Source organism: Papio anubis, chromosome 8 (assembly GCF_008728515.1).
Source record: "Papio anubis isolate 15944 chromosome 8, Panubis1.0, whole genome shotgun sequence".
Taxonomy (NCBI): domain Eukaryota; kingdom Metazoa; phylum Chordata; class Mammalia; order Primates; family Cercopithecidae; genus Papio; species Papio anubis.
This window is the reverse complement of record NC_044983.1, coordinates 89,625,842-89,652,644: the sequence shown is the minus strand read 5'-3', so window position 1 is coordinate 89,652,644 and position 26,803 is coordinate 89,625,842. Positions and strand designations below refer to the sequence as shown.

The 26,803-nt window shown below is 44.6% G+C and overlaps 1 long non-coding RNA gene across 1 annotated transcript; it reads left to right on the top strand.

Annotated features, from left to right (window-relative positions):
• Positions 1-5,377: 5,377 nt before the first annotated feature.
• LOC116276385 lies at positions 5,378-26,644 on the top strand. The gene is made up of 3 exons (XR_004185880.1): positions 5,378-8,767; positions 24,447-24,626; positions 25,814-26,644. It is a non-coding gene; the product is annotated as an uncharacterized LOC116276385 (long non-coding RNA).
• The last annotated feature ends 159 nt before the right edge of the window (positions 26,645-26,803 follow it).

Sequence of the window (26,803 nt, the reverse complement as noted above, 5' to 3'; positions counted from 1 at the left end):
TCAATGCTGTTACAGGAAAAGCCAGATTGACATTTTTGGTCTGGCAAATGCCTGACTGAACAGATGGGCCTCGCTTTGCTCCCTGGAGGCTCATGGTCTTAAGCTTGACTAAGGCATTAGAGGAAGTTATAAAGGATTAGGGGGAAATAAAATAAAGGAAACTAGTGATTTCCAACCCGAGATCTAGCCAGGCAAAGCTTTCACCAAATTCTCCTCTCTGACATTAATACGGCTTGGCATTAATCACTTGGCATCTATCCAGTGGCTGTATGCAGCCCTTTTGCTGGAATGGAACTTCCTGGTGTTCTGCCTTCACATCTTCTCTGGCCCTATATGTACCCTATTTCACTCTCTTCTCCCTAGCTTTCTGAGTTTGTAGTCAGACACACAATGATGGTGACAATCATGGGACTTCAGACATTCCCTAAAGTGACACAGTTGTTTTTTTTGAGATGGAGTCTTGCTCTGTCACCCAGGCTGAAGTGCAGTGGCGTGATCTTGGCTCACTGCAACCTCTGCCTTCTGGGTTCAAGCGATTCTCCTGCCATAGCCTCCCAAGTAGCTGGGACTACAGCGTGCATCACCATGCCAGGCTAATTTTTGTATTTTTAGTAGAGACAGGGTTTCAGCATATTGACCAGACTGGTCTCAAACTCTTGACCTCAGGTGATCTGCCTGCCTTGGCCTCCCAAAGTGCTGGGATTACAGCCATAAGCCATCACGCCTGGCCTTAAAGTGACACAGTTTTAAAGGGGGTCTCTGCTCTGTTTTTGTTGCCCTTTCTCCTCCTTTTTCCAAGTTGAGCACAAAGGTTCCCATCTCAATGTGCTTTGCATCTTAAAATTGCTCAAGGCAATAGCATGGGGAGATGGATGATACAGGTAAAGATTCAGGTTACGTAGATGTGGGGTGAATTTTGGCTGTGGAATTTAGTATCGTGGCTTTTGGAGTAAAGGTTAAAGGTTTCTAGCTATCAGTTTTCTCATCTGCAAAATGGGATTGCTAATAATACCCACTTTGTAAGTCTATTGTGAGATTAACATCTTTTAACCCACCATACAGTAAAGAGCTCAAGAGATGTTCCTTTCCATGGTTGCACATTTTCCATTCTGTATCATTTAGAGTTAGTTTTACATGTCTGTTTCCCCTAATTTGAATGGAAACTCCTTCAAATCAGGGACCACCACTCTGTTCCTCCTTACTCTTCTACTCATCAGTGCAGTGCACTGCATGTACTGGGATTCTACAAACTTTCTTCTTGAACTTCATAGATCCTTCCAATGCCTTTGTGAGGTCAACAGGCCATCTCACAGCAAACTAATTCAGGTGGATAAATGACTGGTCCAAGTTTGTTCAGATGCTAAGTGTCTGAGCTAGGACTGAGGTCCACCTGTGACTCCTGGTCATTTGTATATTCTTATCTCCAAAACTTTCCTATAAACACAGCCTGTTTCATCCCCATGTATCATCGTATACACAGAATACACACACACACACACACGCAATGCATACATATTCTTTACACTACTTTTCTCTTCTCTCAATCTCAAGTTTCCTCATCACTTCTTTTAGACCTTCCCAACCAAATGGCCAATAGATGCCAAGGCTCTCAGGTTTAACGGTGTGTTCAAGGTTGTCATGACCACATTCCTTTGGCTTGAAGCAGGGCAGGATATTGCCGACTGCAATCCAATCTGAGAGGATTTTTGGTTAAGAGTTTTAGCTCCAGGGTCAGAGAAACCTGGGTTTCAATCTGGTTTCATCACTTACTGGATGGGTGGCCAAGAGTCAAGTTCTTTACTATCTCACAGCCTCAGTTTTCCCATCTGTAACATGGGAAGAATGCCCACCTCATAGGGTTGTGGTAAGGATTATGTGAGACCTGCAAAAGTTAAGTCATCATCTCAGGGACAGCTCTGACTGCCTGCTTTAGTGCAGCATCCACACCTTCACACACTCGTGCAGTCTTCAAATGTTAGTGGACACCCAGGTGCTAATAGCTGCTAGGAATATAATGATGGCTAAGATGTTATCCTCATCCTGAGAGATCTCAAGAGTAATAAATTTGTCCTGAAAAGCCAAAGGAGGTAGCACTGGTGATAGGAAGAAAATAAAGAAATTTTGAGAGAATTATACCAGGAAGGGACTTGATTTTCATCCATTAGATAAAATTCAAATGATGAAAAAAATTGTTAAGATGATTGAGTTAGATGTGGAAAAGAAAATTAGGCCATTAAAAAAATTCCAGTTGGAGAAAGTGGGAGCACTGGGGAAAGGTGAGTTTTTTAAGCATCCTACGTTTTTGCTTACAAACACATGAACTATTCAATGCAGAGAAAGATGCAGATGATTCTAAATTCACTTGGGCAAATTTGTGGAGCTCCGGCTTCTGAAAAGTACTGTGGAGAACACATGGTGGGAGGAGGCAGTTTTGCCTTTAAGGTGCTTGTAATGTGGTTAACAATGGCAGGAAGCAGATGTTGTCAGGAATGGAGACAACTGCACAGAAACCTACAACATGAGGTTGAAGATAATATGGGCCATCGGAGACATGTGCAGTAAGGCAGTTTAGCTCAGGTGGGAGAAAAATCCTTTGCTTGGCTGTTGTAGTAATGAATGTCTTCTTATTTATTTATTTATTTATTTATTTATTTATTTATTTATTTATTTTTGAGACAGAATTGTGCTCTGTTGCCCAGACTGGAGTGCAGTGGCACAATCTCAGCTCACTCCAACCTCCACCTCCTGGGTTCAAGCAATTCTCCTGCCTCAGACTCTGAGTAGTTGGGATTACAGGTGGGTGCCACCATGCCCGGCTAATTTTTGTGTTTTTTGGTAGAGACGGGGTTTCACTGTGTTGGCCAGGCTGGTCTGGAACCCCTGGCCCCAAGTGATCTGCCCGCCTTGGCCTCCCAAAGTGCTGGAATTACAGGCGTGAGCCACTGCACCAGCCCATGGATGTCTTCTTAGAGGAAGTGATGTTGAGCTTCATCTTGAAGACTACACAAGATTTCCACAGGTAGGATTGGTTGAAAGGAAGACAAAGGGAAAAATTGGCCTATGTAAAGAAAACAGCATGAGCAATGACAGAGAGGCAGGAAAGGGAAAAATCTATATAGAAAAATGAGAGAATTCCAATTTGGCCAGGAGCTTTCTGGGGGGCGTTAAGTTAAGCTGTTAATGTATGATGCTTGATAGCCTGAGAGATTCAGTTTCAAATTCTTACTTGTTGGGTGTAGTGGGTTAAACAGTCTTCCTCCAAAATTGGTGTCCACTTGAACCTCAGAATATGACTTTATTGGGAAATAGGGTCTATGCAGATGTACTAGTTAAGGATCTCAGGACGAAATCATCCTAGATTAAGGGTGAACCCTAATTCCAATATGTGGTGCCTTTATAAGAAAAAGAAGAGAGATTTTGACACAGAGGGGACAGAGAGGGAAGAAGGTCATGCAGAGATTGGGGTTGCAATGCCAAGGAATGTTTACAAGCACCAGAGCTGAAGAGACAAGGAAGGATCTTTCTCTAACTCCTTCAGAGGACATGTGGCCCTGCCAACATCATGATTTTTGGATTTCTATACTCCAGAACTGGAAACGGATACATTTCTGTTATTTTAAGCCATCAAGTTTATGGTAATATCAGCAGCCCCAGGAAACTAAATACACTGGGTTACTTAGGGCAAGTTAATCTTAATATGCCTCAATTTCTTCATCTGAAAAACAGGGATAATAACATACACCTTATAGGAATATCATTAGGATGAAATGTAAAGCACTTAACTTACCAACTTATTGTTTGCCCAGGAGGTGGAGAGAGAGTGAACTGGAAAGGTAAGTTGGGAAGCAATTGTAGAATACATTGAGCTCCAAACTGAGAAATGTGGAAGGTAATGCAGATACTTGAATATTTCTAAACAGGGGTGTGACAGATCAGAGTGGTGCTGCTTTAGGACATCGCCAAGAAGAGCTGAGCCTGGCAGGAACTGAGTCATGAGACCCATCCAAGGAGACCAATGAGGAAGCCACTGCAACGCTGGGACGAGAGTCGTGAGTAAGGCATTTCAGGCAGAAGGAAGGAAGTCCTTCATCAGGGGCATTTGCTGTGCTTATTGGACTTAGAGAGCACATGTGTCTGGCAGCATTCAAGGTTTTCTGTGAGAAGTACACATAAAGTGTTGAGGCCTGATGCCCACAACAGCCAGACAGACAGCAGCACAAAATGACAGCAGTAGAGAAAGGGAGCCATTCTGGCCAGACACAAGCCCTGGCCAAGGCCCTGGTGACAAGATTGCGCTGGAGTAAGATATGGAGTCCAGTCATGTGACTTGATGGGAGACAGCCACAAAACAACAGACTGTACCTAAACCATCAGTAATTCATCCAGTCCAACCCCAGGGAAATGAGGAAGTAAATATTATCCACCTGTTTTTCTTGTCATGCAGCTAGGGAAAAAATTAATCTATGCAAACCAAGGACATGAGATTTTTAGCAAAAGAACATACAGGTGATCCTGTGTCTGCATGCGTGTATGCTGGTGTGTGTGTGTGTGTGCACGCACGTGCATGTGTTGGGGAATAGGGTAGAGGTGCGAGAGAGGGGACTCACAGCTGAAGGAAGAGTACAGTACTACAATTAGTAAAACATATCAATGAGACTCTTGTCTTGCTCCACTTTTCAATACGTATATTCCAAAAATGGGAATGCTGTCAGTCTTATTTATTTATTCCAGCATCTACCAAGGAAGGTGAGTATCCTAGAGCATGCCCTTTCTGGTACTCAGGACAAGTAATTGTTATTTCAGTTTTGCTGGGATCGTGCTCAAATAAATCAAAACAAAAATGTTCTTGTATCTTCTGTTGTATTAATGTTTTAAACCACTTCATTGTAAATAGAGAAGCTATCCCCTTACTGTCAGGCTTCTGAAAAAGTCAAAATACAGGAGAATTGAGAAGTACTCTTGCTAGTATCACTCAGCGGCCCCAAGGCAGTTGCTTGATTTGGAGAAAGTACCTCGTGGATAATTTGAGATAGCTTTGGAGGACACTTTCTTGAAAGGTACTACAATTTTATTTGCATATACGTACATACCTATTGTGCATATATGCGTGTGTATGCACTCAGATATATGTATACACACATTACATACACTTCTTTTTTTTTTTTTTTTTGAGACAGAGTCTCGCTCTGTCGCCCAGGCTGAAGTGCAGTGGCGCAATCTTGGCTCACTGCAAGCTGCTCCTCCTGGCTCACACCATTCTCCTGCCTCAGACTCCCAAGTAGCTGGGACTACAGGTGCTTGCCACCACGTCCCACTATTTTTTTTTTGTATTTTTTAGTACAGACATGGTTTCACCGTGTTAGCCAGGATGGTCTCGATGTCCTGACCTTGTGATCCACCTGTCTCGGCCTCCCAAAGTGCTAGGATTATAGGCATGAGCCACCATGCCCAGCCAACATACACATTTAAACCAGTCTTGATTAAAGGTAGGGAATAATTGCAGGACAGATGGCAGATATTTTATTGATTGATTAATTTTTATTTGTATAAGTTTATGAAGTACATGTGTAATTTTGTGACATGACTATATTGCAGAGTGCTATGAAGTCAGGGTTTTTAGGGTATCCCTCACCCAAATAAAGTACATTGTACCCACTAAGTAATTTATCATTCCTCACCTTCCTCCCACTTCCTCATCCTTCCAAGTCTCCATGGTCTATAATTCCACACTCTACGTCCATGTGTACACATTATTTAGCTCCCATTTATAAGTGAGACCATGCAGTATTTGTCTCTCTGTTTCTGAGTTGTTTCACTTCAAAGAATGGCTGCTAGTTCTACCCATCTTGCTGCTAAATACATGATTGTGTTCTTTTTGTTGACTGAATAGTATTCCATTGTGCAATAACCACATTTTCTTCATCCCATCCAGATGGCAGATATTCTAAAATAAGTATCTAAAGGGGGAACTCCTACTTCTCAGGCATACCCACAGACACAGAGGAAGGGCAAATGCGTGACATCAGGAAATGGGCAAGGAACAGTGTTGGAGGTGTGCAGCTCAAGCAGTCAGGATTTATTTGACTAAAACACACATATATTTGAAAGTAGTGACCTCTCTCTTTGCAGACATCAGGCCAGACAAGACAATGAGGTAGAAGTGGAAATCTTACTTAAAAATCCAAAGGAAATGGCCCTGTGACTCATCTATTTGCTAATAAGATGGAGCTGGTGGCCTGCCATAATGTGTTTCAAAACTTGGAAACAGCAGTGTGAGTAGCTTGGATTATTTGAGGAGTGATTGGGCAAAAGTACCTCTGAGCTGGGTAGGGGAAAAATAGATAGAGCCAGGGCCTCCTGATGTCTTTTGGACAAGGACTGCCACGCCATAGGGCAGTAGCCCAGGGAGGCAGGCAGGCAGGCAGCCTTGACTGTGACCCCCCCACGCTCAGCTCCACGCAGCACGGTGCGAAGGGCACAGTTTACTCATCATGTGTGGATGATCTGAGTCATAGCCAAGATGGTGATGTTGATGAGGCTGGAAGGAGCTGACATATATTTAGCTCTCATTGTCACACGGAAGCACATGCAGACCTACTGACCCCCGAAGATGACTCAAGCTTATTAGAGCTTGAGAGGACCTTAGATGTCAAATCCCCCAAATCCTTTTCATACAGAGAGAAAATGATGCCCTGACAAGTGTGATGTGCTCTAGGTGACTCAGTAGCCCAGCTGGCCTGAACCCTGGCCTGAACCCTGGGGCTCCAGATCCCAGCTCAAGGGCTTTCCCACAAGCGTGTAGTGCGGCCACTTGGCTCCACATCAGGATTAGGCAAGTGACCCCTTCCCAGCTCTGCAGAGACAGGCTCTTTGGTCCCCTTGCTTGGCCCTTCCTTCTTGTCCTTATGCCACATGCCAGACGTGGCTTTTCTTAGGACACCAACCAAAATTTACTTGTCCCAGTTTCAGACTTCTGCCAGGTGAAAGAATTGTGTAAGAGATGTCAATGAGTGCTAAAATTCTACATCCAGAGAACACTGGGCTTGGGTGAAAGCCTTAGATGAGTGAACTTTAACATCCTCCTATATAAAGTAAGAATAATGATACCTGCCTTGGAGGGTTTTTAAGACTGAGATAAGTACAAATGATTCGTAATCTCTAAAGAGCATTCGAATCTCTGCAGGGTTATTAAAGTGCTATGCACATGTGAGATGGCATAAGGATTTGTTTGCACTTCAATTCATTCACCATTGTTTGAGGGAGAATGACAGGCATTGCATGTATTTGGCTGGCACAGGAAAGAGATCTTTGGGAATAATGGGTCTCTCAATACCCACCCCCACATTGGGCCCTGTCTCCAGCATGCAGACAGACTCTCACCTAGTTTGTTGACCTATTGGACTGGGCTTGACTGTTGTCCCTGGGAACACATAAAGCCAGTTTAGAAACATTAGCAGTTGGGAAAACGCCAACTCTATATCTTCTGGCAGCAAGAGAAGGAAACTCTTCATTTGATTTCCTTTAACTCTATCTCTTCTGGCAGCAAGAGAAGGAAAGTCTTCGTTTGATTTCCTTTACTATGTCTTTGAGACTCTCTGCAGACTGGGCAATGAGAAATGCTATTTTACACGCTGAAGAGGAAGATGTTTGACTCATAAAAACTCTGGTTGAAGGTGACATGGTCCATTTCCCAGCTTAAAAGCAGAACATCACCAACAGATAAATGGGCCGCCAGGGTTTCACAGGTGCTCCCAGTTAAAATTCTGAGTACAGGAAAAAAAAAAAAAAAGACAGAAGTGGACGGGAAGAATCCACCTGCTTTGCCACTAAGAAGGAAGAAACAGACTGTAGAGGTGTGTGGAGGGTGGCTGAAAAGATGGGGTAAAGTGGCAATGAACAGGGTGGGTTCTGGAATCCAGTTGCCAAGGTTTGAATCCTGGCTCCACTGGTTCCCATCTGGGTAACTTGGGCAAGTAACTTCATCTTTCTAAAGCTCAGCTTTTTCATCCGAATGGAGAATTTGAGTAAATGAATTAAAAAGTAATCCACTTCTTAGGTTTTTTTTTTTCAGGGGAATAAATGGAAAATGCCTACTAAGTGCTTGGCGCTTTCCCTGGCACATAATGAAAACTCAAAAACTTTTAGCTATATTGTATTATTTTCTTTATTCAAATGAAAACCAAGAGCCTTCAGAGATTCGTCCTGGGAGGAATTCTGGAAGTAGGGACTGGCTGTCTAACCAGAGACTCTCCTACTCTATTATCCCAAATTTTCGTCCTCCCATCGGGCAGCCTTAGTACTGTTCTCATGGGTAATCCAGCCGTAATGCCCTGGTCAAAGGACGAACCAAACTCCCTGGCCAAAGGAGTTCCCCTTAGCAGCTGAGAACAGGCTAAAATTTTCAAAAAGGCTTTATTCAGTTCTGAGGTTGCTAAGCAACCTGTATTCGACATGTAAACAAAACAATCTACAGTATCAGAGGTACTTAGCCCCCTACCTCTTGGGGCATATGTTGAGAGGCATGTTATCTCAGGCCTCCTGCCTGGATTTGTTTGCAAGCTTCCAATCCTGCCTCCAATAGGGTATTCCCCTTAAGAACTCCCACTCAGAAGCTACCTCATAGATATCATAATGTCAAAATGCAGAGAAGATGCCTTCCCTGCCCTCTGCAATTCTAGTGCTCTTCCCTGAATGCTAGTTTACCGAGTGAGATACAAGCATCTTCCTTCCCTAATGACTGGTCCAATGTGTTTCTCCTCCACCTGCGGTGAGTGCCTCACCCTGCGCCACCATGGGGTTTCTATCCTTGGAGGTCCCGTCATAATGCCACAGGCCAGCCTTTCCCAAGTGTGTTCTCTGGGACCCTTGCTCTCTGTTGTATTATATTAACGTGAATTCTGATGAAAACAGGGATTTCCATGGTCAAATAATTCAGGGAAAGTTCAGTTAAAGAAAGCAAAATGGTTTTCTTATTTTTATTGTGGTAAAATACACATAACATAAAATTTACCATTTTAGTCATTAAAAAAAATTTTTTTAGAGACAGGTTTTCACCTGTCACCCAGGCTGGAGTGCAGTGGCACAGTCATAGCTCACTGTAGCTTTGAACTTATGGATCCCACCTCAGGCTTCTCTGTAGCTGGGACTTTAGGTGCACACTGCCATGCCTGGCTAATTTAAAAATTTTTTTGTAGAGACAGGGTCTCACTATGTTGCACAGGCTGGTCTCCAACTCTCGACCTTAAATGATCCTCTGCCTTGGCCTCCCAAAGTGTGGGGATTACTGGCATGAGCCACTGTGCCCAGCCCATCTTAACAATTTTTAAGTGTACAGTTTTGTGCGTTAAAGTATATTCACATTGTTGTGTAATCATCACCACCTTCCATACTCAGAAATTTTTCATCATCTCAAACTGAAACTCTATACTCATTATAAAATAACACTCCATTTTGCCCTCTCCCCAGCCCCTGGCAACTATCATTCTACTTTCTGTTTGTAAGAATCTGACTACTCCACGTACCTATACAATATTTGTCTTTTTGTGACTGGCTTCTTTCACTTAGCATAATGTATTCAAGGTTCATCCAAGTTGGAGCATGTGTCAGAATGTCCCTTATTTTAAAAACTAAATATTATTCCAGCTGGGAGCAGTGGCACAAGCCTGTAGTTTCAGCTACTGGGGAGGCTGAGGTGGGAGGATTCCTTGAGCTCTGGAGTTAGAGACCAGCCTGAACAACATAGCGAGACTCCTTCTCAATCTTAAAAAAAACTTATTCCATTGTATATGCCACATTTTGCTTATCCCATCGGCGATAGATAATTGGATTGCTTCCATCTTTTGGCTACTGTGAGTAATGCTGCTATGAACATTGTATAAGTATCTGTTTGAGTTCCTGCTTTCAATTCTTTTGGGCCCAGCAGTAGAATTACTGGATCCTATGGTAATTCCATTTTAAATTTTTTTTAGGAACTGTCAATACTGTTTTCCACAGAGGCTGCAGCATTTTCTGCTCCTACCAGCAATGTACGCACGTTCCAATTCCTACGGATCATTACCAACACTTTCTATTTTCTGTGTCTTTGTTTAAAAATACATAATAATCATTCCCATTGGATGTGAAGTTGTATCTCGTTGTAGTTTTGATTTGCATTTCCCTAATGATTAGCGATGTTGAACACCTCTTCATGTGCGTACTGGCCATTTGCATCTCTTCTTTGGAGAAATGTCTATTCAAATCATTTGCTCATTTTTAAACTGGGTCATTTATTTTTTGTTGCTATTGTTAAGTTGCAGGAGTTCATTATATGCTCTGAATATTAATTATTTATTAGACATGATTTGCAAATATTTTCTCCCATTCTGTGGATTTCTTTTTCAATTTGTTGATAGCGTCCTTTGAGCCACAAAAGTTTAATTTCAGTGAAGTCCAATTGATCTATTTTTTCTTTTGTTGCTTGTGTCTTTGGTGTCATATTCAAGAAACCACTGCCAAAGACTTTCTTTGTGTTTTCTTCTAAGATGTTATGGTTTTAGCTCTTATATTTAGGTTTTTGATCCATTTTGAGTTAATTCTTGCATATAGAATAAGCGTCCAATTTCATTATCTTTTGCTTGTGGGAAACTGGTTTCTTTCATCAACTAGAGTTCATTGTTGCAAGCAACAGCAATTGAGATAGACAAACTTAAGGAAAAAAGGAAAATTATTGGAATAATTTTAGATAGTTCACAGGAATTAAAGGAAAAGATGAATGATCAAATCACTGGATGTACAGGATCTGGGAAAGATTTAAGAGTCTCAGTAACAGGAAGTTATGGACAGCTTCTAAGAGTGCTATGATCTGAGAGATTCAGTTCCAGTAATCTTTTTTGAGCATGTAATTCTGCACTGGTTACCATATTTGGCTAGGGGCCTGCAGGTGGGAGTGCGTGTGTGTGTGTGTGTGTGTGTGTGTGTGCTGAGGATGAGGCAGCATTGTCGCTGAATGGTCTCAACAAATAGGACCACATGAAATGCAGGGTCATGGTGGCTGGGAGGGAGGGAGTTGTTCCCCAAAGGAAAACCTGAATGCTGTTACCAAAGGAGGGAGAAAGGAGTGCTGGGCAGGCCAAGCAATAGACACCCACTACTTTTCTTCACTGAAAATGTTCTCAGAGCTATTGATACTGCTTTGTGAATTTCGGGCCGGGAGGAATAGTGTGTAGCATTTCTCATACCTATTTGTCCATAAAACCCTCAGCTGCGTCTCACAGGATTCATGTTCCACAGAACATGTTTTGGGAAATGCTCCTCTATGCTAATAAAAAGAACAATGTTCTTGTAGAGACTTAATGAGAGATTTTGATAGAGCAGGTCTTCAATGAACACTGACCTACACCTTGGGACAAAGGCTGATAAGGCTCCTGGAGGTAGAAAGAACTCTGTTTTTCAAAATGCAAGCCACATGCCATGGCTCATGCCTATAATCCCAACATTTGGGGAGGCTGATGCAGGAGGATCACTTGAGCCCAGGAGTTCAAGACTAGTCTGAGCAACATAGTGAGACCTATCTCTACTAAAAATAAAAAGAATTAAAAAAAAAAAAAACCAACAAAACCCAAAATGCTATAGCATTTTGGTCTTCCAAAAATGAATAATGAACTTGTTCTGAAGGAGCATACATACAACCAACACCGTTCAGTTTCCTCATCCTGATACACTAAATTCGCCATGACTACCCCCTTAGAGCTGTGCTTTGGAAGTCCCTGTAGACACCCAGGAGAGGGTCTGGCTATGTGGCCAGGCAGGTATCGGCATGACCTTGGCCAGGTGCCTGCTTTGCTAACTCTTGAGTATCTGACAGCTGCTGGCTTGGGGTGACTGGGGATGGAAAGATGTGGGGGCTGCGCCTTCCAAGGTTGGAAGGCAGCTTCCTAATCCTCTGATCTCAAAGACCAACCTTGCTTTGCAGAAGGCCAGGTTTGGGGATTAATAATCTGAAAACTGAATGCAAAAAAAGCTGGGACTGATGCGATGGGTAGTGGGAGTGCTCCTGGTACCGAAGGAGGTATTTTCTAGAATGTGAACCAGGAAGCCAGAAACTGGGGATCTGGGGTGCAGCCTCAGCTCTTCCATAAATATTTTGGTCTCCTCTATCCTTCAGAATTTATTTTTCCTCTATAAAGTGAGAAGAGTTGGGCTAAATCAACTAATTCAAAAACGAATATTTACCAAGCTTTGATTAGCGTGGGGCTCTGTGCTAGAGGGACGTGGCATTATTATCATTATTATGATTTTTTGAGACAGGGTCTTGCTCTGTTGCCCAGGCTGGAGTGCAGTGATGCGATCTTGGCTCATGACGACCTCTGCCTCCGGTGTTCGAGTGATTCAGGGACGTGACATTAAATCAGGCATGCTACATGCCCTTGTGAAGATGTGTGCAGGGCCTCCTGCTGCTCTCACATTCTGAGTCTGTGAAACAATGCCTGACGATGGCAGCCCTTGGACACTGTGTGCTTCCACAGGCATTGTCACAACTGTGCTGAGAGACGCGTTGTTCTTCTCATTGGTTGGAGGTCAAGGGACTTGTCTAACGACACACGGCTATTAAGCAGAACTGGACTTGAATTCAGATCTGCTTCTCAGTCCAGTGTGCTCTGCTCTGCAGCTGACTGTGACTCTTCTCGCTCCTCCCAGATGTCCCCACGCAATGAAATAACAGCTATCATTTGCCAACCACTTACTTTGGGTCCTGACACAGATACCATTTCATGGAAATCTCACGGGGCCTATGATTGTCATTTTACAGAGGAGGAAACAGGCTCAGAGAGACTGAGTACTTTGCCCAGAATCCCACAGCTTGTCAGCAGCCTTTGATCCTGGGTCTGCCTGCCTCTGGAATCACCAGAGGGGATGGGGAGGACAATGGGCTCTGTCCCTGGCCAGAAAGCAGGAGCCTGTCCCTTTGGCAGATTCCTCCTGGAGGAAGGGGGCAATGCAGAGGAGCCCAGGGAGCTGCTGCAAAGAGACCTTGGTGGATTCCCGGCCTGAAGGCCCGAGGCTGGGGCTTGATGGGGCCCACAGACATTCAAGGCCCCAAAGCCATCCCAGGTGCCACAGACTCAGAGGCCCCTAATAAGAGCCAGCGGAGAGGCGGGAGCACCCGGTCACTTTCCAAAAGGGATCTGGGAAAGGCACTGCTAAGGGTTGAGGCCCTCCCCTCCCCAGTGCCTGCCATCTGGGCTCCTGCTACCCTCAGGCCTGAAAGGCGTTTCTTCTTCCTGAAGCCTGCCTTGGTCCCCTCTATCTAGCGCTTGGGTACAGCGAGTACCACATTCACCTGGGCCACGCAGTGTCCTCACCTCAGGGCTGCTGTGTGACCTCCTGCCATTGTGGAAAGGCTGAAAAATCACGAGATGCACCCCCAACCCACAGATGTGGAGTGGAGGCTTAAAGGGGATAGAAATAGCTCACCTCACCCTCCACTGACAGAAAGGGTTGGGCTGAAGCCCTGACCTCAGTTTCTAGAGACATGGGCAGAGCTGACCTGCCACATGGGTGGACTGAGCTCGCACCTACTCTCTGAGGTCCCTTTATCTTGACACAACCCCGCGAGGCAAGCAGTAGAATCTCCCTTCTACCAAGAGGCTGGGAGAGGTTCAATAACAGCCCAGGACACTCAGTGAAAGCACAGGATTCTAACTCCAGCCCTTCTGAATTCCAAGCCAGGGCTCCCCAACTACAGCCCCTGGGCTCCTCTCCCTCCACTCCTGTGATTTTCCAGACTTGGAGGGCTGGAAGTAGGGCTGGCAGTTCACTGGATGTGAGGGAACCCAGGCGGTCCCTTAAGGTACGTGGGTGACGGTAAGTGGGGTCCTCATTGCCTGCTGAAACCTGGCCCCGCGGGCCCTGGTCTTTATCCTGCAAGCAGTCGTGCTAAGCTCGGTCTCAGCTATTAGCAACAGGAAGTGTGTGGGAAGCGCAGAAGCTCCAAGGGGACATTTTAAGGTAGCCAGCAGCTCAGGCACAGGCCTAGGAGGAGTAAATAGAGCGCCCCGAGAGATGAAGCTGGAAGTGCCGGGTGGGGGTGGGGGGGTGACCCCAGTCCTGAGCCCCAGGAGAGTGGCTCTGACAACTGCGAGGTCACCCCCCCAGTGACAGACATCCAGTGAATGAAGGTCACGGCCTCCACAGAGATGGTGCGAGATGGTGTGAGGCAGCATTTCTGAGTCACCGCGGGAGACGCCCACGGTCATGCCCCGGAACCCAGGGACTCGGCCCGCGCTGTCTCCACACCGCCCTCCCATAAAACACAGGATTCGTTGTCATAAAAGCTCCTCACCCACGGGAGGCTGCACACTGGCTTTGCCCTCAGCGCGAGGAGAAGGCGCTTCACTTTCCTCTAATTCTCATCTGACCTGCCCGAGTCCTCAGGGATGGGCTCCCCCGCGCGGGGAGGGGAATTCTCTGCCCGGGATGCAGGGAGAGGGAGGGGAGGTGCCGCTCGGGATTCCTCCAGACTCTGAAGCGCCAGCGGGCAGATATGCAAGACAAAACCCGAGCAGATGGGGAAGAAATGGGCTTAATTGTCCGCTTTCCCACCTCCAGGCGACCTGGGGAGGTGTAATCAAGCCTATTCTCTTGGAAGTTGAAAGAGAAATCAAGCGATCAAGCGGTAGTTGTTTTTGTTTTTCTCTTTTCTCCTCAAGAAACAAGTTTTTTTTTTTTTTTTTGGACACAGTCTTGCTCTGTCGCCCAGGTTGGAGTGCAATGACGCGATCTCGGCTCACTATTACCTCCGCCTCCCGGGTTCAAGCAATTCTCCTGCCTCAGCCTCCCAAATAGCTGGGATAACAGACATATGCCACCACACCTGGCCAATTTTTTTTTTTTCTCCAGTAGAGATGGGGTTTCACCACGTTGGTCAGGCTGGTCTCGAACTCCTGACCTCAGGTGATCCACCCGCCTAGGCCTCCCAAAGTGCTGGGATTACAGGCGTGAGCCACCTCGCCCGGCCAGTTTTTTAGGGGGGAAATTCTCAGGGTACACACATGACTGTGTCCCCAGAGAGAGGGGGGTGGGAACAGGAGCTACCGGGCAGGCTCTTCTCGGTTCAGATGTTCCCTGTGACCCCGAGCGTGTCTTGGTTTTCCCTACTGTACCACGTGAGGAGCAGCAAACACTCGTGTGTGTGCGAGTGTGTGTGCAAGTGTGTGGTGTGTGTGATATGTATGTGGGTGGTGTGTGTGCAAATGTGTGGTGAGTGTATGTTTGTGGTGTGTGTATGTTAGTGTGTGGTGTGTGTATGTGTGTGTGAGTGTCTGTATGTGTGTGCGTGGCTTGCTCTGCGCTTTGGAGCAGAGCACAAACTCTGGGGAGGAGGAATTGGGTGACTGGAGTGAGTGGAAAGTGTTCATGTGACCCCAGGCTGCTTCTCAGCTCCTGATGGAGGACCAGTCCCTCCAGGGGCGGGAAGGACGTTGTGAGCACAGGAGCTGACACACTGACTTCTGTTGAAAACAGTGGAGGGGAAATCAAGAAAGCCAACAGGAGTGCTCATTGGAGTGAAAAGTCTCAGGCGGCTGATTGGGATGGGAGAATCTGGATCTGAGGATTTGGGATCACTTTATTCACGCTTCAGATAAGAATTTGGAGGGCTCCACATTCATGTACAACATTTATTTTTCTTTGTTGACAATTTCTTCCTTTATTTTTCCTGTTATTCCCTGCCCCGCCCCTCTGCGCTATTCACTAGTGCAGTGAGTACCTGGGAGTTTGGAGTTTCGGGAAAAGACGTTCAGAATTCTGTCTTGCTCATTAGATCTACTTGGAGAGCTTGAGTCAGGCACACCTGGTTCCACCACTTCCCGGGTGAGTCATCCTGGGGAGGTTACTTAACCTCTCCAATCCTTGGATTTCTCACTGATAAAATGAGGGTGATAAATCTCTCCCTGTCAGGGTGGGTGTGAGAATTGGACGGGGGTCTGCTGCCGGTGTGTTTCCAGCCCTCCAGCCTGACAGTGTCACCCGTTTCTTTAATATTCCAACAGACTCACCCAAGGCCCATTCCACATGCTCTGGCTTGTCCAATCTCCCCTCCCTCACTGCTCTGGGGATTCTTTGGGGGATTTGCTTTTCTTCCTGATGACCTCCCACTCTGGTTTCCTGCCTCTGTGGAGCTGTGAAGCCCCCTCTGCATCTTTCCTGCCACGACTTCGCTCCTGTTATTACCTTCTCCACCCCTCCCACTATGCACTAGGAAAGGCATCATTCACCAGGGTTATGTGTTTATGGAAGATTTGGGCCTAGCTGGGGTGGTTTAAGGGGGTTTACAGCCCAGACCAGATAACAACTTAAAACTGACTGCTAGACATTACCCTCTCATGTCTCTCCCCCGTCTCACTGACTATTTAGCTAATTCAACACAACTGTCCTCAAATCATCCCCAGACTCAGTGATCATAATCCTGTGTATCAGCAATTTAGGATCAGCTGGGTGGCTCTTCCAGCTTCTGCCGGATTTTCATATGGGTATTCGAGAAACTGCGGGTCCATTTGCTAATCTTGCCGGGACCCTCTCACATATCTGGAGACTTGGCTGGGACACTTGGGCTCTGGTCCATGTGGTCTGTCAACTTGAAGCAGATGAGCCTTAGGCTTGTTTGTGGACATGGTGAGTGCGTGGGATGCAAGGTTTCCGAGACCTGAGCTTGAACTGGGACTCCACTGCATTCTGCTGATCAAAGCAAGTCACAGGGTCAGCCCATATTCAAGCGGGGGAGAAATAGATGCCACGTTTGAATGGGAGAAGCTCCAAAGCCGTATTGCAAAGGGCACGGATACAGAAGGAATGAAGTGTTGTATCCACTTTTTGCAGCCTCCCATGCCGTCTTTCCCCTCAGGGTCTCGCCTATTGTCCTGTTGTTGGATCTTCAGGGTCTCCACCTGGGCTAGAGCTCTTTCCAGATATTCTCTTCTCCTGATTCTACAGGCCCTGACTCTTCTTTCTTTTTGAAGAAGTCTCCAAATTCTTGTATAATATTTATTTTTCTTTGTTGACATTTTTTTTTTCTTTCCAATCATGTTCACAACAGAAAAATATCCTAAGTGTGTTTGAATGAAGTAAACCAGTGGTTCTCAACATGCTGGGCACAAGCGTGATCTGCAAAGTTTTAAAAAATTACTGATATCTGGGTTCCACACCCAGGTCTGGGGTAGGTTTTAGATATTGCTATTGCTTAAAAGGTCCCCAGGTTGTTCTAAAGTGTAGCTAGGGTTGAAGACTACTGGAATTCATTAAAAACACCATGAACCTCTGAGATGAATTTCTTGCCTAAAATATGGACATCTACAAGCTGTTTTTATTTTTTGTTTTTCTTTACATGAACCGTTTCCTTTTTCCTGTTCCATTGATAAAGCACCCCGTGCATTGCAGATGCTCACTACATGTAAGCTATCATCACTGTTACTCTTGTATCATAGGCAGTATAATGTGGTGGTGAAGAAGGGTTCTGAGGATGGGCCACCTCACCTCTCTCTGCCTCAGTTCCCTCATCTGAAAATGAGGATAATTAAAATTCCTACTTCATAAATAGGTACCTACATCGTAGGATTGTTGTGAGGATTAAATGTCTACATGGTTGTACTTAGATGCATAGTAAGTGTTCGGTAAGCAGTGGCTAGTGTGTAATTACTGTTTTATTCCTTCAGCATCCTATGGTTTACTAAGCTTATCCTTGGTTTGCTTCACTCTTTGGTCCAGTTTCCAAGCAAATGTGATGACAATGGGTAGAGAGGTGGTGCTGCCGTTATTCTGGGCTGGGGCATGCTAGTGTTGGAAGAATGCAAAAGAGACACTTCCACTGCTTGGGGGAACCATTAGCTCTGCCAACTGTAGATTATTAAGAACATCAGAAAATTTTTTGGCAAACTTGGGTCTCCCCTTTCTTTTCCACGTTGAGTTTTCTTCAGCCCAACATTCGTTTTGTGTACCTCACACTTGTGCAAGTGCTTGAGTAGTGTATAACGGGCACACTTAGCTCAGTGCAGGCATCTTGGAGATAGTAGATGTGGGCGGAGATGTGAAAATCTGCTAATAAGAGCCTGGGCGAGGTCTGAGTACCAGCCCAGTGAGGGCAGTCAGCAGCACGCTGGGCGGCAGGGGGACAGAGGACATCATGGAATTACAGGGAGTCCCAGTCAGCAGGACCCTTTGACATTTAAATACACATACAAGGAAACCGAATCTAGAAGAGTTACAGCTGGTGACTGGTAGAGCTCTGACTAGGGAAATCGTGGAAATTGCAGCTGTTATTCTTTGCATCCTTGTGTCAGGCGTTGTGTTAGGTCTTTTTTGTTTGTGATAAGGTCTCACTCTGGCACCCAGGCTGGAGTGCAATGGCGTGATCATGGCTCACTGCAGCCTCAACCTCCTGGGCTCAGGTGATCCTCCCACCTCAGCCTCCCAAGTAGCTGGGACTGCAGGTGCATGCCACCACGCCTGTCTTATATTTTTTGTATTTTTTATAGAGAAGAAGTTTCACCATGTTGCCCAGGCTGGTCTTGAACTCCTGGACTCAAGTGATCTGCCTGACTTGGCCTCCCAGCATGCTGGTATTACAGGCGTGAACCACCGTGCCTGGCCGTCTTTAGTATTTTAGTAACATCTTACTAAACCCAAGAAGTAGATATTACTGGCTCAATTTTGTAGTTGAGAAAACTGAGGCTTAAAGATGTTATGACAGGCTGGGCGCGGTGGCTCACACCTGTAATCCCAGCACTTTGGGAGGCCAAGGCAGGCGGTTCACCTGAGGTCAGGAGTTTGAGACCAGCCTGGCCAACATGGTGAAATCCCGTCTCTACTAAAAGTACAAAAATTATTCAAGTGTGGTGGCAGGTGCCTGTAATCCCAGCTACTCGGGAGGCTGAGGCAGGATAATCGCTTGAACCCGGAAGGCGGAGTTTTCACTGAGCCAAGATTGTGCCATTGCACTCCAGCCTGGGGGACAAGAGTGAGACTTCATCTCAAAAAAAAAAGATGTTATGATGTCACAGCAACTATGTGAAGAGTCAGGTCATAGTATTGCCTGTAACACTATCAGGACTGTTTAAGGCATTGGAATGACATCTTTTAAAACCCTATAAAATTTCTTTTCATCTTGAAACAGGTTGCTCACCTACCTACAGACCCCAAATGAGATTATCTCCATGGTATGACTTCAGGAAGACCCCGTGTTAAAAAAAGAAATCTCTCCCCAAAAGTGAAAACCAAAAAACTCAAATCTCACTTCAGTTTCCTTTCATCTCATTCACTGAGATGTGAAAATGAATTAGTACTTAATTCAAGGTCTTAATTTCTGATAAAATAGAAACAGTCTTGAAAGAAACTAAACCTTACTGTGACCTAAAAGAAGCAACATGGTGTAAGGAAAGGAGTACGCACTTCCCTTGTGAGTATGTGATCTCATGTTTTCAACAGCCTCCTTGGGGTAAAATTGGTTAGCCCAGTAAAAGTCATGTATTTGGAAAATTGTGGAGAAACGGCACAGATAGGATCTTATTTAGTGGGAAAAAATTTAAATCATAAAATATTTGGAAAACATTTTTTTTTTTTTTAAAGAAATGGGGTCTTTCTCTGTTGCCCAGGCTGGAGTACAGTGGCACGATCCTAGTTCACTGCAGCCTCAAACTCCTGGGCTCCAGCAATCTTCCCACCTTAGCCTCCCATGTAGCTGGGACTACAGGCGTGCACCACCATGCCCAGCTTTTTAAAAAATTTTTTAGTGGAGACGGGGTCTTGCTTTGTTGCCCAGGCTAGACTGCAGGTGCACACCACTGTGCCCAGGTTTTTTTTTTTTTTTTTAATTTTTAGTAGAGATGGATCTTGCCTTGTTGCCCAGGCTGGACTTGAACTCCTTGCTTCAAGCTATTCTCCTACCTCAGCCTCCCAAAGCGCTGAGATTACAGGTGTGAGCCACTATGCCTGTCCAGAAAACATACAATTTTATTATAGTCTTTATTATAAACCAATAGATGTGATACTATTATGCAAAATAAGATGGAGGAATTTAAAAAAATGATGAATCTCAACAGACAACAGGCCTGACAATGCCTCATAAGCATAAAAACGTTATACAATCAGAATGCAGTATAATAGAGTGGTTACGTTTTTAGACTTGGGAATCAGACTTCCTGGCTTCCAATCCTGGTGGTACCAATTCACTAGCTGAGTTACTTTGTGCAAGTTTACTTAAGCTCCCTGAGTCAGAGTTTCCTCACTAGAAAATAGTGATAATAATAGTAAGTACATCATAGCTAATGTTTTCAGATACGAATGAGTTAATGTTGTCTTTTTCCTGGTGCAGGACCCTCTGCACAGGAATCCTGTCATGGTTATCACTTTATTGCTAGTAATGTGGCTTTTGAATTAAAGCAACCATTTTCTTGGTTTCTGATTGTTATCTTTGTCCTAAACAGCCTGGGATTACCCCTCTGCAACTATAATTTGGACATGCCCATAGCTGCCTTGTCTTAGATAGATGGATCTTGCATTGGTTTTCAGCTTGGCTCTGACATTCAGAGGTTTGGCAAATGTGCACTGGCCAAGTGTTTGCAGCAAGAGGCGCTGCAGAGGGGAAGGCAGGCCCTCCTGTGTCGCTTTCACTAGGAGACGGCCGTGGCGGGAACTAGCTTCCTCCGAAGTCCCAGGTGGGTGGCATGCCATGGACTGGGGTGTGATTTTCAGGCATGCCTGCATCTAGAATACCTGTGGTTCTACCATACACTCGGCTTCTCCCCCATTTTCCAGGCCTCTGGTCCTACTGTAGGTCAGATAATGAACTAAGGCAGGAATAGGATACTTTTTGCCATTTGATGTACAAAGTTGTGCAGAGAGTCGAAAGAGGGCACAGGAGGAAGAAAGAAGGTAAACCACGTTCCCAGAACTAATCCGAACCCAAACTTTAAAAGCACACAGCACAAGTGCTTCTATAACAACCACCTTCTCCATGTTTCCACCCTCTGAACATCCAGCCATGAATAAGGGCAGTTCTTTTTTTTCCATTTTTTCGAGATGGAGTCTCACTCTTTTGCCCAGGGTGGAGTGCAGTGGTGCGATCTCGGCTCACTGCAACCTCTACCTCCCGGGTTCAAGTGATTCTCCTGCCTCAGCCTCCTGAGTAGCTGGAATTACAGTCGCGTGCCACCATGCCCGGCTAGAACAAGGGCAGTGCTAAGCATGATCCAAGGACGTGGTTTCCCAAGAGGAGCCCTGGAGTGGGTTGCTCAGAGTGCTGTGTGGGGCCAGCTAGAGACAAAAGAGCAGCCTTGTCATCAGCTGCCTATATCTCAGTAGTTCTCTGGAACAGCTCTGCCACCAACTACAAGCAACCGTTAGCCTAAGCTTGGCAGTTGGCCGACATCAGAGGCCTGGCAGATGGCCCATGTGGGAGCCTTTCCAGGGCCTCAGTCGGAATCTCCAACAGATGATGTTTGCCTAGAGAGTGTGGTAGGTTGGGCAATTCTTGCTCCCATAAGCATCTACAAATCTCTTTAGAAGGAGAGATTCTGGTTTGCAGGCCATGGGCTTGGATGTATATCTATCTGTGAGTGCTCCTTCCCACACATCCCCTAAACGGAGATGGAATCCTGGAACAAAGTGTACTACTTCACACTCAACATTGCAGGTTTCTTCTGTTAGAGACATTTGCTGACATTGTTGTTTTCCTTATCTGTGGGGCAGCATGGAGAGAAATCACAAGAGATATTTGAGGACCTGTGTTGAAATTTAGATTCTTCCATCTTTTAGCAATGGATGCTGGGGCCTGTCACCTAACTGAAAAGAGTTTCTTTATCTGTGAGATGGGGATAGAAAAATATTTACCTGAGAAGTTTCAAAAATGGCATCGTAGGTAGATAATGAATGCTGTTTTTCAGAATCAATGAATTATTTTTCTCATGAAAGAAGAGATGAAGTCCTATTTGGCATTGATGCAATAATGCTCAGTGCTCTTGTCCTCAGGTATGGCCTTCTCAGAGGGTCTCAAGATAGCTTTGGTTGTTGGCATCACACCTTGATGCTTCCTTCCTCACTTTGTTTTTTTGTTTGTTTTTTGAGATGGAGTCTCACTCTGTTGCCCAGGCTGGAGTGCAACGGCGCAATCTCGGCTCACTGCAACCTCTGCCTCCTGGGTTCAAGTGATTCTCCTGCCTCAGCTCCCAAGTAGCTGAGACTACAGGCATGTGCCACCACGCCTGGCTAATTTTTGTATTTTTAGTAGAGATGGGGTTTTGATATGTTGGCCAGGCTGGTCTCAAATTCCTGACCTCAGGTCATCTGCCCACCTTGGCCTCCCAAAGTGCTGGGATTACAGGCGTGAGCCACTGCACCCAGCATTTCTTCCTTACTTTGTGATAAACTTTGCTCGTGTGTGTGTGTGTGTGTGTGAGAGAGAGAGACAGAGAGAGAGAGAGAGAGAAAGATAGAGAAAGAGAGAGAGAAAGAGAGATGGAGACAGAGACAGAGGGAAAGAAGGAGATATTAGAGATTATGATGGTTAATTTTCTGTATCAACTTGGCTGGGCCATGGTGTCCAGGTATGTAGTCAAACACAATTCTGGATATTTCTGTGAGGGTGTTTTGGATGTAATTACCATTTTAATCTGTGCACCGTGAGTAAAGCAGGTTGCCCTCCCTAGTACCGGTGGGCCTCATCTGATCTGTCAAAGGCCTGAAAAGAACAAAAGACTGACCTCCCTCAACAAGATGGAATTCTGCAGCAGAAAGCTGGCCTTCGGGCTCCAGCCAAAACGTTGGCTTTTCCTGGGTCTTCAGTCAACCAGCCCACCCTGTGGATTTTAGATTTGCCAACCTTTAATTGCATGGGCCAATTCCTTAAAAGAAATCTTTCTGTACAGAGATACATATCCTATTGGCTCTGTTTCTCTGGAGAGCACTGACTCAGAGAGCGACAGAGAGACAATGACGACATTGGCATTCTCTCTCTTTTTTTCCTGAGACAGGGTCTCACTCTGTCACCCAGGCTGGCATGCAGTGGCACGATCTTGACTCCACTTCCCAGGCTCAAATGATTCTCCAACCTCAGCCTCCTGAGTAGCTGGGACTACAGGCACATGGTGGCCACGCCCCACTAATTTTTGTATTTTTTGTAGAGATGCAGTTTTGCCATGTTGCCCAAAGTGGTCTTGAACTCCTGAGCTCAAAGCAATTTGCCCACCTTGGCCTCCAAAGCTGGAATGACAGGCGTGAACCACTGCACCCCGCCAACACTGGCCTTCTCTGCTGCCTTCTCTGGACTGAGGAACTTTACACAACAACTGGGCTCACAGCCCTTTTTCCACAGAGATTTTGTGGAAAATAGCCTTGTTGTCTCATGCCTGCTTTTCATTTATTTGCTTGTTTGAGACAAATTAAAAGCAGAAAATGAAGGAATAGTTTGGTGATTATTAGATTGCACTATGTTTAAGTAAATCTTAACTCAAGGTAAGACCAAAGACACACACCTATTCCTCTTTTGAAGATAAAAGACAACACAAGCCAGTTTCTACCAACCTAGTTCTATTATAAATACCTATAAGACAAGCATCATGATTTAATAATTATAATATGATCATAAGAACAATAGCTGCCACTTAGGAGCCCTTGCCAGTTATTGGGCATACACAGGCCCTCTACACATGGTATTTCTTAAACAAAATTGATGCCAGAGACCTCACTCAATGCGCCGAGGCATCACTGCAGGCTCCCAAATTATAGTGCTTAATTTCTTCTTAGAAATGATATATTATGAAATAACTGTCTCCACACATTTTTCTGTCATATACTTTCCAGTTCAGCTCTAAGTCTATCCTTTCCACAATCTTCAAGTGATGCGGTAAATATGTATGTTGCAGAGGGTCATGTCTGTCTAGATCCAATGGTAGAAAAGCCAGTGTGGTCGGAGAATGTGTTATTCTGGCTAATCAGGTATTCTGGTTCTATGGATTTCACATGACCATTTGTGGCTGAACAGTGTCAGATAAACTTAATTCAATAAAATACATTTAATACTTGGCCTCTCTGGAATATAATTGTGTTTTGATGATGAGTCATACACTTCTTTAGGATATCTGGCCGCGTTTGAGTCATGTTTGTGGTCATCAATTCTCATTGTATTGTATCACTGCTTTCTAATCAATAGGATGCTAAATAAATTAGCTTTTATTGCATTAATTGCCACAGGGGAAAAGGGGCTGCATTTGTCTAAAATATCCTTCATGATCTATTTAAAAGTGATATAAGATAATGGGGAAAAGGAGCTGGGAAATACACATTCTTATTTTTTGTTTTTCACCAGCACCTGCCAGACTCTCTGAACGCTTTTACATTTGCTGCCTAGATAAATGACCGAGGCACGATCCGTCTTCAGAACTCACTGACTTTCCCAAATGTGCTGTTGTCTTTCTTGCAAGGATTAGAATTTTTACCCAGGAAATGCTCTGTGTATGACCCCTGCAGCGACAACAACCACGGGTGTCCATAAAGTGCTGCTCCATGGCAAGTGAAACACAGACTGTGGGGAAAGAGTTTTGCAGGCAGACTGCCCTAGGCTGGAGGACAAGTTACCTCACTCACCAGCTGTGTGACCTTGAGTAAGTTACTCAATTTCCCTGGACCTTCTTCTTCTTTTCTGTCAAAATGTGGTGATAATATCTATGTCATGGTGGTTGGGGCAAGAGAGTTATAAAGGTTCAACAAGGCAATTAATGTAAACTGCTTAGTACATCATCTGGAATGATAATTTATGAATGGCATGTAGTATAATTGTAACCTTGTCATCAGCTCAGATTTCCCTGACCACTGGAGATTCAGACAAAACTCTATAGAACTTTAAATTATGCTGCAGTGATCCCCACAATTCCTGCAAATGCCGGAGGCTTAGTCTCAAGTGGACAATCTTCCCATCCTCTCTCCATCCCCCATCACTCCCAGGCCACTGGCTTTGTGCCTGCATGCGCTATTTCTGTTTCACTTTGCACCCACCTGGATGTGAATCCCAGCTCAGGGGAGAGATTTTACACTACTTAGATGCTGAGAAGGTAGAACAGTTCTCATGTTTCAATACTCATTTTAGTACTTCGACTTCCAAATTTTTCCTTTTAATTCAGAAATCTTCACTCAAATTTTCTGTAAGGCCAGATCAAGAATGTGAAATAAAGAGAATTCAGCACATGATACTATGGTTGAGTAGTCTCTTCTTGGGCAGCTTTCCAATGAGAACGTGTTCATTATTATCCTTAGGGAGGTAAATGACTTGATTATTTTATAAAAATCACCATTCACCCAATTATTGACCCAGATCCTCTGTTCAAAAACAAGAGCACGATGTGTGTTTGTGTGTGTGATTTTTCACATTCTGATGTTTTTTAATAGAAAATTTAAAACATAAGCAAAAGAAGAGAGAATAACGTAATGAGTTAATAACCCCCCGTATGCCATCACCCAGCATGGGGAAGAGTAAGCTCATGCCCAATCTTGTTTCCTGTCTGCTTCCCCGCACCACACTAGCCACCCTGTTCAACCCAAATGGATTCTTTTGAGGCAGATCCAAGGCAGCAATGCATTTCATCCATAATGATGTCCATATGTATTGGTAAATGATAAGAACTCTTTTAAAAAACTAAAACCACATAACTATTATCATACTTAAAAATAGATGACATTCAAATTTCTCTAATTGTATTATTTTTTCCTTTTTTATTTTTTAAGAGTTGGTTTGTTTCAACATTCTTTAAACACTTTTTTTAATGTGCAGGTTTCTTCTCTCCTTTTTTTTCAGTTTATATAGGAAGAAACAGAGGCATTGTCCTGCAGTTTCTCACATTTTGTGTTTTGCTGATTGCAACCCTGAAGTGCATTTCATCTGCAACCATTTTTTCTGACCAGCGTTTCCTATAAATGCTAGACTCCAGAACTGGAAGTTTGATCTGATTCAAGTCCAACTTATTTGCCAAGAATCCTCCATTAGAAATATTGCATACTTCTCTTAGGAGACGCATACGGACCAGTTGTCTCTGTGATACAGCAGCCACTGATGATCTGTTTACATCCATTATTTCAGCAGGGGTTGCAAAATGGTAATATTTTAATTCCATCATTCCTTCATTTATGAAAGACTTACATAAAGAGAAACTGTACCTTGAAAAATGACCCTGATATACTGTTTATACAGCAAGGACAGGCAAAACCCTTGATTCCTGCCCTGTATTTTCGTGTTTTCAGGTGGATAATGTGGTTCCCTGGCATCCACTAAACGTAGTCAGTGAGTATTTGCTGTCAAGTGTAATTATGATCTCACAGATTTTAACACATCTGATTTGTTTAAATTCATCAAAGTCATTGTTCTTACTTGTTCTAAAGTTTTCCATAGTTTCCTAGTGATAACCACTTCTTTTTGGCTTCTAAATGCTTTGAAACAATCAGTTTTTAGTAAATTCCTTGCTGTCTGGTATGATAAATGTGCTAGGCACATACATGTACTTTTCCTGCCCCAGAACTATGGTCAGTGATTTCTCCAAGGAGGGTTGGTTCATTTAAATATCATTTGCCAATGATTTTTAAAAATTATAGGGTCGGGCCCAGCATTTTGGGAGGCTGAGGCAGGCAGATCACGAGGTCAGGAGTTTGAGACTAGCCTGACCAACATGGCGAAATCCCGTCTTTACTAAAAATACAAAAATTAGCTGGGCATGGTGGCACATGCCTGTAATCCCAGCTACTTGGGAGGCTGAGGCAGGAGAATTGCTTAAACCTGGGAGGCGGAGGTTGT